The 12,936-nt window shown below is 53.6% G+C and overlaps 1 protein-coding gene across 3 annotated transcripts in view; it reads right to left on the reverse strand.

Moving 5' to 3' along the window:
• Positions 1-8,901: 8,901 nt before the first annotated feature.
• Positions 8,902-12,936, reverse strand: part of SLC6A7 (solute carrier family 6 member 7) — a 32,600-nt gene continuing 28,565 nt past the window's right edge. For 2 of the 3 annotated variants that reach the window (XR_004001517.1, XR_004001519.1), the window contains one exon: positions 12,186-12,929. The gene's annotated coding sequence lies outside the window, so the exon portion shown is untranslated. Of the gene's footprint in view, positions 8,987-12,185; positions 12,930-12,936 lie in introns of those variants that run through there. The other variant, XR_004001518.1, reaches the window with a different exon arrangement.

Genomic DNA, 12,936 nt, shown 5'->3' on the forward strand with positions numbered 1-12,936 from the left:
TTCCCTAAAAACCAAATAAATATGCACATAGACACGTCCAAATCATTGTAAGTTATTTATTGCTAGGTAGCAAGTCTGTTGTGAAATGTGATATTAACAAACCTGCCAGTATCACTTTTCACAGCAGACTTACTCACCCTGGCAAGCCTGGGAACAAATTATGCCCTGAAGGGAGGGTTGGGGGAGGTGGCGGGGGGAGGCAGCGGGGGACTGGAGCCTGAAGCCCTTCGGCCAGAGAACAGGGCCCAGGAACAGAGCCCAAAGCCATGTGGCTGGAGCCTAGGGCCTGCCGCCACACAGCTAGAGCTCAAAGCCCCACCTCCAGAGCCTGCTGTCCCACGACCCCAGCGCTGAAGCCCAAAGCCTGAGCCTCACCACCTCTGGGAATGTGGGGTACTCACCCACTGCCTGCTCCTATAGCGTTATGCCCCAGCTGACTCCAGGGCCCAACCCCTGCTCGTGGCCACAGCAACCCATACCAAGGCTGTCCTTCCAGGAGCAACAGGGAGAGGGAGGGGGTGCTAGTTTCCCTGGTGGCCACACGCAGCCACTGTGGCCGCATTTGAAGAACGCTGTACCAGGTGCTGTACAAGCAGAGAACAAAAAGGAAGTACCTGGCTCAAAGCTTAAGAGTGACTCGCTCTCCTTTTGTTTATTTCTTCGGGATTGTAAGTGAAAGTGAGGCGATCTGCTGCAATGTATTTATTTATGTAAAATTGACTCTTTTTTAATATATATATATATTCCCCTCCCTTTAAACAGCACTGGCTGTGATTATTTCCTCCTAAAATAAAATCCTTCCAAAGGGTTTTTCTTCTCCCTGGTGATATTGACAAAGATCTCTTTTTCGGCATGGCCCCAATTCAGCAAAGCATTTAAGCGAATGCTTCCTTTTAAGTTAAAGTTACATAAATACTTTGCTGAATCGGGGCTTTGGTCAGTTTTCCCCCTGCTAAGCGCCTCCATCTCAGGTTTTGTACTTTGCCCATCCCTGAAGCATAGAGAGAAATATTGAAATTGACTATATGCAAAGGAAACCAGCTGAAGGATAGAGACACATTCCCCCTTCTCCCTCCCCACACCCACACTCATTTCTTTCAGCAATAGTCCCCTTAGGTGCTAGTCATAACGAACAGGGACAACATTTTTGGAGTGAAATGCAACGCTCATGCTGATGGTGTCCCTTTAAGTGAACTCTGTCTTATGCTACCATCCATCAAGCCAAGAACAATCAGTCACCTAGCGGAGCTGGGCTTCACGGGCTGGGTGTATTGATAAACCTGGGGGCTACTTTAAAGTCAGCACTTCAGACTGGGGATTGCCTAGAGGAGGTGGGATGGCTAAGGCAGGTTTCACTGTCTTTTCCAGTGTCAGCAAGGTAATGCGCTCCTGATCTGATAAGCAGGCCTCACAAAGTAGGGCTTTAAAGATAAAAACTGATGGCAAGTTGTGTCCCGCAAAGAGACCCCGTCAAACATCTTCAGCCTTCCACGAGGTACAAGGGCTATGCAGGGCAGATGCACACAAGCCTCCAGCTGATGTCGGACTCCACCTGATTGATTTCCCTTAGAGTGAGCAGCAAGAGACTTTCCAATTCTATGCCTGCTGGAGCTGCCGTGTCCTTACTACAGCCCCAGTGCCCCTACTGCTTCCTCTGTGAATGCCTGCAGCTGGGGCTGCATCTCTCCTGCTGCCTCCTCCTCCTCACACACCTCTGGTGGAGCTGCACCTGCACTTGCAGAAAACACTTGGTGGGAGGGCGTGATAGTTTTCTTGACACGTTCCCTAGGAGGAGTAGCTGGCTCAGGATTCACAGAATGAGCTAGGGAGCCTCCAACATCTAGGTCTGCCCCGGATCGGTAGTGACAGAAAGTCATTATGAGCTGGGAGAACTTCTGTCCTCAGCGGCTGGATGCCCACGTGAGAGCTGGCAGCCTCAGCACAGATGAGGCCAGGCAGGGGCGGCTCCAGGCACCAGCACGCCAAGCATGTGCTTGGGGCGGCAAGTCACTGGAGACGCTCTGACGGTTGCTGCAAGGGCGGCAGGCAGGCTGCCTTCAACAGCTTGCCTGCAGAGGGTCTGCTGGTCCCGCGGCTTCAGAGGACCTCCCGCAGGCCTGCCACCGAAGGCAGCCTGCCTGCCTTGCTTGGGGCGGCAAAATGCTTAGAGCTGCCCCTGAGGCCAGGGGATTTCTGTCTGCTATGAAAGATTTTAACAAGAATTTGAGCTCTGGTGGCCAGAGGGACCCCAATGATACATAGGGTGTTTCAGCTGCTGGGAGATTGTGTAAGTTTCTTGGCCTTTGACTGCCCTGCCAAAGGCAACCAAGCAGAGTCTGACTGACAGGGTCCAGCCTATCATGTCTGCAATCTAACACAAGGGGCCTGGAGTTTGCCCTTGTCTCCTCTGTATGCACCACATGCTGCCCTTAGGCAAGGGTGAGAACCAGGGCATAGGTGCGTATCTCGGAGTGGTCCATCTCGCACAAGAGGGAGTAGGGTAGTGATGCAGTGTGCTATAATATCAAGTATCAGAGGGTAGCCGTGTTAGTCTGGATCTGTAAAAGCAGCAAAGAATCCTGTGGCACATTATAGACTAACAGACGTTTTGGAGCATGAGCTTTTGTGGGTGAATACCCACGATGCATCTGAGGAAGTGGGTATTCACCCATGAAAGCTCATGCTCCAAAACGTCTGTTAGTCTATAAGGTGCCACAGGATTCTTTGCTGCTTGTGCTATAATATAATGTCACAGCCAGGAAAAGCTGCAGGAACAGCATTTAAAATCCCTCTGCGGGAATGACTGCAGGTCCCCCGAGCAGGAGATTTGAGCTGGTGAGCGGGATACAAGACAGGACCAGGCAGTGGCATTGGAACAATAGTGGGGTGCTGAGAGCCATTGAACCAAACTGTAAATCCTGCATATGATGGAAACCACTTCAAGCTGGGGGAGCTGCTGAACCCCCAGCACCCCTGGGCCCAGGAGGCCATGTGCAGTCACAATGGCAGTGACACAATGTGAGCTACTTATATTATGAGTACTCAAAGCCCGTGCTTGCAATAGCACAGTCTGTCTGCAAGAGGGCGGTGAAAGACCACTATCTGCACAGCGGCTTAGTTCACACAGGTAAAGCCTGTGAAGATGGGAAACTGAGGGAATGTTTCTTAATAGGGCTTTTGGGATAGGAGCTAATCAGGACAGGGCTGATACCTTTGGCTACCCCATGAAATGAGCTGACTGACTCAGGATCTCACTGAGACGTCCCTCCATCAGCTCCTCAGTTGAAAGTGAACTTATCTTCCATGGGACACAGACCTTCGTCCACTTTCCATCATCTTGGGGCTCTGCAGCTGCCAGCTGGAGCCATCAGAAGCTCTGGTCTCCCACAGATGCATGGTGTGGATTTACTTTTGCTTGGCCTCTTTATCCAGGGCATGAGGATGCTTAGCCAAGAGGTTCTCATTTCCTGTCTCATGAGGGAATGATGCAGCAGGGCTGGCTTTGCCAAGACACTCCAGACCAGCCTGTTTGCAACAGGGATGGTAAGGGCTCCTGGGGAGAAAATGAGTTCCTACCCTATGGAGTTTGCAGTCCTGCCCTTCTACAGAGCCAGAGGCCTTGTAGTCTGGGGAGAAGTGTTACCCCAGAATCCTGCTGTGCCCAGGTTACTGGCCAGGATCAGAAATAAAAATTAATAATATCCTAAAGCATTTTATCACTACACATGGCATCACTGAAATGCAGCCACCTCTGGAGTACAGTGTGGTAGCTGACCAGCACAGAGTGGGTTGCAAACGGAGAGTGGGGGTGAAAATTTGGCCCAGCTCAGAACTCAGGGACAAACCCTTATTCTTACAGAAATTCCCAAGGGATTTTTAGTAACCAGAAAGAGCAGAAGAGAGGCCTCCCCTGACAGACCCACACCCAGCTAACTGTCCAATCCCATGGTGTGCACCTGCCAGGATTTAAGCCTGTGCTCCCACTGAGTCCAAACCTGCTGTTGTAAATAGGAGCCTCCGACTCAGAAGAGCTGCAATCACAGACCACTTTGCTTTTCAGATGCCATCAAGTCAAGTGTTTTCTTCTTCTTCAACTTCAACCAGGACTACAAACTGGATCAGAAATTGCCACGTGTCACAGAACTTGGCAGGGCTTCTTCTGCACTTTGAAAACCAAATGTGAATAAGACAGTTCCCCGGGACTCAGGCCTTACGCGGGCTGCTAGAAATAAAGAGCAGAGCCCAGCGCAACGCTCCCCACCCGGTCTGTAATTCTGGTGTGCTGGGTCCCGATTCACTTTCTGCCTTGCAACAATAGCCAACCCAGCTTCTTTCATTATTGACAAGTAAAATCAAACTTGCAGGGTCGTTGAATTGTCTTACTACCCTGGATTGTTCCCTACCTCTGCTATTCCAGGGTCAGTTTTGCACCCACCAGGAATTCTGGCTGCCTTTCTGCTTGTGGCAAGCAGACAGTTCGTTAGCATCACACTGCTGTTTTCACTTACACGTCGCTGCACCTGAAAACAATTGCACATTTAAAAATGGCACCAGCTCCAGCCCAGACGCAGACCCAACTGTTCCAAATTCGCAGCTGTGCAAAATACAGAACTTAACTTCAGCAGCTTGTTCTCACTGCCAAGTCTGCAATGCACAACTAGCTTCCCCAGGTGAGTCCCCCAGTGCAAATTCAGCTAGAGGAGCTTTCCCAAAGATACTGGGCAAGCTTTTCAAAATGGCCTCATGATCGTGGGTGCCCGACTTGAGACACTTTCTGTGTGCTTAGCACTTCCTGAAACTCAAATCCCTTTAGAGTGTATCATGTTGGACATCCACAAGTTCCTCATTTTGGGCTTGTATTCTCCACACTCTACCCAGCTGTCTGTACCTGCCAGAGCTCCCTCCCCTGCTCTGTCATATCCACCTCCAGTTCCTGATGGCTGCCTCCTTTTATAACCGGTAGCCAAGCAGAGACAAGGGAATGCCTGTGTGTGAGACTTGGAGCATCCTTGGTGTGCTGCCCCATAGGGAATGGGACCTCCCTGCTGAAGGGTGAGCAGTGAGAGGGGGCTGGCCTGTTTGTGGGTGAAGGTGCATGTTAGGTGGGAAGGATGATCTTGTGCCTAAAGCAGAGGCCAGGGCATCAGGACACAGAGACCTGGACTCTATTCCTGAGTCACTGAGGAACCGAATGTTCAAAAGTGGCCTGTAATTTGGGGTGCCTGTGGTTCTGGGTGCCCAACTGGAGACATCTAGGGCCTGATTTTCAGAGGTGCTGCAGTCAGGTGGGTTTGGGAGCTGAAATGTTCAAAGCTGTCTATGCGAATTGGACCCCAGGTCTCGAATTGAGCGTCCAGCTCCCCATGTTAATGGTGCGCGGGTAGCCACGTGCGGGTGTGAAACGATCTCAGAGTCACACCAAAGCCTAGGCAACAGGAGCTATAAATGGCATGAGGGTGTGAGCCGTGGGGTGGGCTGTCGGCATGTGGTATTTGCTTTCTCCCTTCCACCCCCCCCAGAGGGACAGTGACATACATTTAACTGACATGTGAGGCTGGCTCTGGGTAAATGTTTTATAGCCTCTTCCTTTGCAAGGGGGAAGTGTTTGCTTAACCAGGGCATCTCCACCCTATTCCCATGGGAATCAAACCGCACCAAACACGGAAGTCAGCCAGCAGCAAGCCTTTTCCTCAGCTCCTGCTGACTCGCTCACCCCAGCCCCAGCCTGGACAGCTCTCCACAGTTCACCCAAACCGTGTCCTCCCCATACTCTAGTGGCAGGCAGGCTTCCTTTGGTGGGGAAGAAGGGCCAGCGGAGAGATGGAGGTGGGGACGGACCCATCCCTGAGGAACCCCACCTGAGTGGGGGTAGGGCAATAGGTGGGAATGAGCAGTGTGAGCCTGTCTCGCTGGCAGGAGGGAGTCACTCATCAAGCCACCTCACCAGTGTATTGTCACTGATCGGCCAGGTGACCCACGGCCTGCCCTGCACGCCCCACCCAGCCTTCCCCAAGCTCACTGCACTGGTTCTACCAGCAAACACACCCCAGCTACCCAGCCAATCAGTTCAACTCCCTTCTTCGCTGCCCTAACCGCCAACTCCCCTGGCCAATTGGCGCTCGCCCCGTTACTTAGCTCCCTCGCTGTTCGCCAATCAGCTCCTCCTCGACCCAATCCACTCCCAGGAGCCCTCGCCCTCGCCCAATGGCCGGGGGCTGAGGCCATAAAACTGCACGCTGATGTCTCCTTTTGGGTAAACAGTGTCAAGGTCAGAGCACATCGTTGGCTGCAGCCGTAAATCTTTATTGCACCCCCCTTCCTAGGCCCTGCCAGAAACGGAACGTTCCATAACCCATCCCTTTATGGCGGGCCGCTAATGATTAACTCCGCTGGTGCTGGAGCACCCCCGGGCAGGGGGAAAGGGCAGATACGGCCGAAGAGGGGGTTGCTCATGCACAAAATATAGGCATCTGCCCCTCTTCCAGGGCACAAGGAGGGGGGCGCTCTCTCTTTGGGGAGACCACGCCCCGCAGCCCAGAATTCAGTGTCCCCTAGAGCAGAGTAGGAGAAAGCAGGTGAAATCTCTGATCCACTCCCCCTTCAATGTAAAACGCTAAGTAGGCCGCAGTCCTCTGAGGGCGTTATTCCTCGGGCCCCTTCCCTTCTGCGGTCACAGCCCTCTTCCAACAGACCAGCCGGCAGGCTTGCCCTTGATGCACCTCCCACCGGTGCCTGGAGCCTGTGACTTCAAGCAGATGCTGTCCTCCAGCTGGCCATGAGGCAGGGGTCACGCTGCGGGGAGCCCAGTCCATGCTGGGTGGGCAGTGACTATGCAGGCAGCAGCCATGGTGTGCCCAGCGACAGCTCACCGACAGCCTTGGGATGACTGACAAGAACACCAGGGTGTGCCTCAGCGCAGATGGGACATTGTTCGTGTCTGTAGTTACCGCCGGGAGGTCCAGCAACGCAGAAAGGAGATGATTTAATTCCTATTTCAGCGTCATGTTATCTTATCCCCACTTGTTTCCATTACCATAGCATCTAGCAGCCCCAGACCAGGGCCCCGGTGCACTAGGGACCATGCAAACCCAGAACAAAACAACGGGCCCTGCCCCAAAGAGCTGCCAAGCTAAGCAAATCGTTGGAAGAACAGCATCTCTAGTGTCGCAGCGCCCTCTGTTACTGCACTGCCTTGGGTCTGAGCCCAGAATCCACACATCGCCAGGCCAGGTTGCCAGCCACTGTGTCACACGTGCAGTCGGCTAGGAAGCATCCATTTCCTCTGCCCGAGATGCTGCAGATTTGCCGTGTGCCATGAAGCAATCCGTGCGAATGCAGCCTGGCTCTCGCACTGTCCCATGCAAAGGGAGGCCAGGGGAGCATGAGCAGTCGCGGTATTGTTGGAGCAGAGCACAGGCAGTGAGAGTATCGGCTGTCTGAATGGAGAGGAACCAGAGCCACAGCCGAGCTCAATCTATTTTAGTCTCCAGGGCTGGGAGTTGCATGCTGGGGACCTGATTCTGGAAGGGGCTGAACCCCCTCAAATCCTAGTCAGCTCAGTGGAAATTTATAGATTTCTAGAGTTTAAGGCCAGAAAGGACCAAGCTTATGCCTAGATTGCCAGTGTCTCAGGACTGTCTTTTTTGTTCTGTGTTGTACAGCGCCTAGCGCGATGGGGTCCTGGTCTGTGACTGAGGCTCTTGGGTCCTATGGTAACCCAAAAAATAAGAATTAGTTCATGCAGTCTGACCTCCTGTATAGCCAGGGGACAGCATTCCACCCAGTTACCCCAGTGTTGAGCCCCGTACGTGTGTCTGACCAAAGCCTAGCTACCTAGCTCAGGGCTCTGTGCAGGTACCCAGTGCTGCCCCTCTCTGGCTTGGTGTCTGAGCTGCAGCAGCTATGCCAGGATTAGGCAGGGAGGCGAAGGGAAGACCCTCACTGCTGGGGCCCCTCAGTCTCTGGGTGGTGGAGAGGAGGATTGTGAAAGTGAGTCATATAGAATGAGTGTGGAAGGCTTGACGCACGAGGAAAGCAAATGGTTACCCAGTGGCAAGTGGGGCAGGGCAGCCCCAACACAGAGCCACCCTCCCCTGAGTCGCTCGCTCTGGGCACCGGGCACTGATTGTTGCCAGAGGGGCGGAGAAGGGAGCTCGGGACATCGGGGTGCTCTGGGGTTCCCAGCTGTCCTCAGTGTGGTGTTCCGCATTCCCTGGGAGAGGAGAAGGGAGCTGTCAGACAGGACAGCAAGAGCCATTAGAGCTGTTCCCTGGGCTCTGAGCTGAGGGAGATGGCCTATCGACAGGGGAAACAATTAGCAGCGTCACCTCCATTAGGCACCAGCCATAAAGGGGAAAAACAGAGCTCCGAGTGGGGGAATAGCTGCGTCTCTCTCTAGTGCCCACCATTAGCCCAGCCTTGTACGCACACGCAGGAGGATAAGCAGCCGGCCAGCACGGGAATGTCTCGCTCCCAGCCGCTGGGGCTCGATCACTGCCAACCACAGGTGCTGGGATACCTGGGACTCCAGAGGGAGGCAAGAGCTTTATTTCATCATAAAAGTATTTACACTCATTGTCCCCGTCCCCCCATGGCCATGCCCACACCAATACCCGTTTGCTGTGGCACTGAGGAAGGGAGCGGCATGTGGGAGATGAAGAAGTGACTCCAGGAGGTGCAGGGGTCAGTTATATGCTGTCCTTGGGCAGCGCACAGGTGGGTGGCCCGTCTCGTCCCAGTCTTCAGCGCAGAAAGGAACTGAGCTGAGACAGGACTGCCAGGCAGGCCCTGCCTATCTGAGGAAGGGCCACCAGCCTGCTCCTTGGCTCACAGGACTCTCTGTTGCATGCTGGGAGCTGGCTGCTGTGCCTGGGCTGCTTCTTGTGTATTTATCTTCTTCGGGGCAAAGGTCCCAGGCGGGAAAGTCCGCAGGGCTTCGGTCAGCACGGCCATTGCATGTACAGTGGGACAGTCGCAGTGTAGCTGACTGCAACACGATGACTCTCGTAAAGCCACCAGTACTAGAGATTGCATTTAGCACTAAGCACGCGGTACCACAAAACTTCATTTACCCATGAAAGCCATCTACAATCAAACCCAATCCAGTCTAGGACAGATCTCGGGAACACACAGCCCTTCAAAACCCAAACCAGTCCAGGATGGACCTCGGGAACACAGAGCTCTTCAAAACCCAGTCCAGATTGTCCTGGACTCCAGGAGATGCAATAGCCCTCAGGAAGTGGGAAGGTTCGATTTGGAGACACACAGAAGCTGAGCTATTGGAGCCGGAGAAAGGCTCAAACCATAAAATCCAGATCCAGACAGAGACTTTAAGCCCACGTGGAGGTTGTTGGGACCTGGGGCTTGGCTGAGCCATTTTCAAAATTCAGCCCTGGGTTCAGAGGTGTTTGGAGCTAGGATTTGGCTCTGCTCCATCTCAAATACAGCCTTGGAAATCAGTTGCAAGGACCCCCAAGCACAGCCTTTCTGGTGCTAAGTTGGTGTGTCTGCTTCTAGTCTCTCTGGGTACATCTACACAGGCATAAAAGACCAATAAAAGGTCTGGGTCAGCTGACTAGGGCTCACGGGGCTTGGGAGGCAGGGCTACAAATTTCTGTGTAGACTCTGGCCTCGTGTTGAAACCTCAGCTCTGGGACTCTGCACCCTTGTAGGGTCCCAGAGCTTAGGCTCCAGCCCAAGTGTGAACATCTACACAGTGATTTTTTCAGCCCTGCAGCCTAAGGTCCCACGAGCCCAAGTCAGCTGAGCCAGGCCAGCCGTGGGTTTTGTATCCCTGTGTAGACGTACCCGCTCAGAAGCTGGCTGTGCAGAGGATCATGAATATGAAAAACAATGGCCTAAGGGCCTCCATGGAGCAGCTGTCTGGTGGTTATGGGAGATGATGCATTGGGCTCAGTGGCCTCTAGGAATGAGCTGGTAGGTTTGGAACCTGTGTTCAGGCTGGTTTGAGCTCAGGTTAAGGGAGAAGTTTTGGTCCTTCAGTGCTGTGTCGGAAACACTGCTCAGCTGGAAGTGGAAATAACCCTTCTCACCCCCAAGGTGGCGTCTCACCACTACACAACTGGTGCGTTAATAATGCAAGAGCGAGTGAGCTGGGGAGCCGCCAGTAACTGCCCATTTCAAGCCCAGGGTGCAGTGAAAACAGTGCTCACAGAAGGGTGGATCTTCATTTGTTTGCAGTGTTACATCAAAAACACGCACGCTCAAGAACACACGTCACAGTAGGCAAACACAGGGTACACTACAAACCACCAGGGGGGCAGCTTAGGTAGTGAACTGCTGCTCCCTAAAAGAGGGAGCCCTTCACCCTCCATGCACAACAGCACCCACAGGAGCTGAGCTGCTGACGCACAGATGCACAAACACACACTGACTGCCAGGACCCTGCGGGGCAGGCTTGCAAGGTTGGAAATCACAGGACCCGGAATCATGCTGCCAAAAGCCATTGATTCCGTGGCCTCCAACACTGAGGGTGTGGCTACACTGGAGCAGGACGGGCAAAGTCTGGCTCAGAGAGACGTGCCCACGCTAGCTCCAATCTAGTGCGCTAACCATAGCAGCGTAGACGCAGCAGCGGGAAGGCCTGGCAGCCTCACGTACAATCCCGTGGGAGACTCTCAGCACATATGGGGGGAGGGGAGGCAACTACCCCCTTCCGCTACTCCCACCACTGCTGCTACTCTGCTGTTTTAGCGCACTGCCTCTGATTGCGCTAACAGGGGATTGCGCCCCCAGCTCAAAATGCAGACATCCCCGCACTGCATTGAAAACCTGGTTTCACGCTGCTGGACCCGGGTCTCGCAGCCCTGCCAACACTTCCGCACTGCACTCCACAGACCTTCTGGCTTGGGTCTGCAGCTTGACCTGCAGCCACACTGCAAATTGCCAGGGCTTGGACCCACATCATGGCAGATCGCAGGCTCTGAACCACTCCCGTAGGAGGGTCCTAGGACCCAGGTCAGACTGATTTGTGTGTGGTCAGAAGTGGGACTTGGGCTCAAATCTGATTCAGAGCCCAGGCTCAGGTTACGTCTACACAGCTAAGTGCCTAGGTCAATTGATGCAGGGTTCAAGCTGTGGGCTAAACAAGCAATGTAGATGCTCAGGCTTGGGCTGGAACCCGGGCTGTGAAACCTGGCAACAGGGGAGGGTCTCATATCCCGGGTTTCAGCCTGAGTCAGAATGTCTACACTGCTCTTTTGAGCCCCACAAGCCCAAGTCAGCTGATCGAGCTCTGAGACTCGCTGCCACAGACTGATTGATTGATTTTTGCTGTGTAGATGTACTCACAGTGCACAGGGTACCCACACCCTCAGACTGCCGAGGGAGGAAGGTGTGGAGAGGTGTGTGTAGCATAGGGTGAGCAGAAGACTTGATTATATAGGGACAGTCCTGACATTCGGGGCTTTGTTTTATATAGGCGCCTGTTCCCCCCACCCCGTCCTGATTTTTCACACTTACTATCTGGGCACCCTACTGTAGGCATTGTAAGAGGCCATGGGGGAGGGGACTTCCTGGAGACTTTGACAAGTCAGGATATTCCTGGAGCTATCCTCCATGTCATGCAAGCACTGATTGCCAGTCCAGGATTTTCCAATTGCCATGTGAGATAAGAGGCACCCCCCAAAAAACGTCAATAACCAGGACTCCAAGGGGAGGTGATCCATGCCCACCTTGAATGGACTCTGGTACTGGAAGAGAAGAAGTGGGACTGGATTTCTGTCCCTGCCCGGAGAAGACTCTGGAGCGGAGGCTGCCCCTCAGCATGGGGTCTCTGTGCCCAGCGACTGGGATCTTGCAAAGAGCCCATGCAGAGAGGTTTTTTCCATTCCTTTCTGTGAAGTTATTTTAGTAACACTTCCCATAGCTTCTCATTCATAATTCACGGGGTAGTCAGCACAGCACAAGCGCTGCACCACAACGGAGCACCAATGCCAGAGAGCGCCTGGCTGGTCCTGCTGCATCCTTCGCTCAGGGGCGAGTGGGCCGACCCCCTCACATTGCAAACGAATGGAAAAAACACATGGCAATCACGACAAGTGGGCTCCCTCGCCCCTGCACTCTGCTCCCAGGGCGTGTGACTGGAGGGCACTGCTGAGATTAGACATCGCCCCCATGGGCCCTACTCTGCTCCACCCTGGGCGGGAATAGGGGAGGGACAGCTGCAGTCCACGGCGGAGTTTACCTGACACCACCTCACCCCGAGTGTGAAGAGGGGCCCAGAGTGCAAATACCTCTTAAGAGCAACCTGCAAAGGACTGATTTATCACAGACCCAGGGCCAGGTTTTACCTTTCTCTGATGTGCCCAGAAAGGCCTGGGAGGGGGCAGGTTGGTTTGTTTTATAACATGGGGTTTCTTTTCCCTAGACTTACCTATCAAGAATAGCCAATCTGGTCTTCCCTGCTGTTGTTGGAGGACCCCAGCAGAGGTGGGACCCACGGGCACTCACACCCCTCCACTGACAGGGTGGGGTTAACAAAGACATCCTTTCTTCACAATGTTCGTGTGTCATTGGAGTTAAACAGGATTAGCAACAACAACAGCTACTACTAGCCTTGTTCTCCACTGCCTTGCTCACTGATGCCTGGGCAAAAGGAGTGCAAAGTGGGTGCATGTCGCAGTCTTTACACAGGGGTCGATGAGTCATAACTCTGAGCGGAGGGCACCCAGGCAAGGTGGGGCAGGCCTGGAGCAGGGTAGGGTTGGGCAGCTGGTCCCGGACACTGGAGAGCTAACACACACATTCATTACACAGCCTGCCACACTGAACGAAAATCTCAGCAACATAGGAATTCTCAGCAGCGTTCTCCTGGACAGGCCAGGGCATCCCATGGGATGCTGGAAGGTCAGCAGCTCGCAGCTGCCTCTAGAAAGGCCTGTTTAACCGGCCCAAGTGCTAAGTGCAACCCAGCTC

This window comes from Gopherus evgoodei, chromosome 8 (assembly GCF_007399415.2).
Source record: "Gopherus evgoodei ecotype Sinaloan lineage chromosome 8, rGopEvg1_v1.p, whole genome shotgun sequence".
Lineage (NCBI taxonomy): Eukaryota > Metazoa > Chordata > Testudines > Testudinidae > Gopherus > Gopherus evgoodei.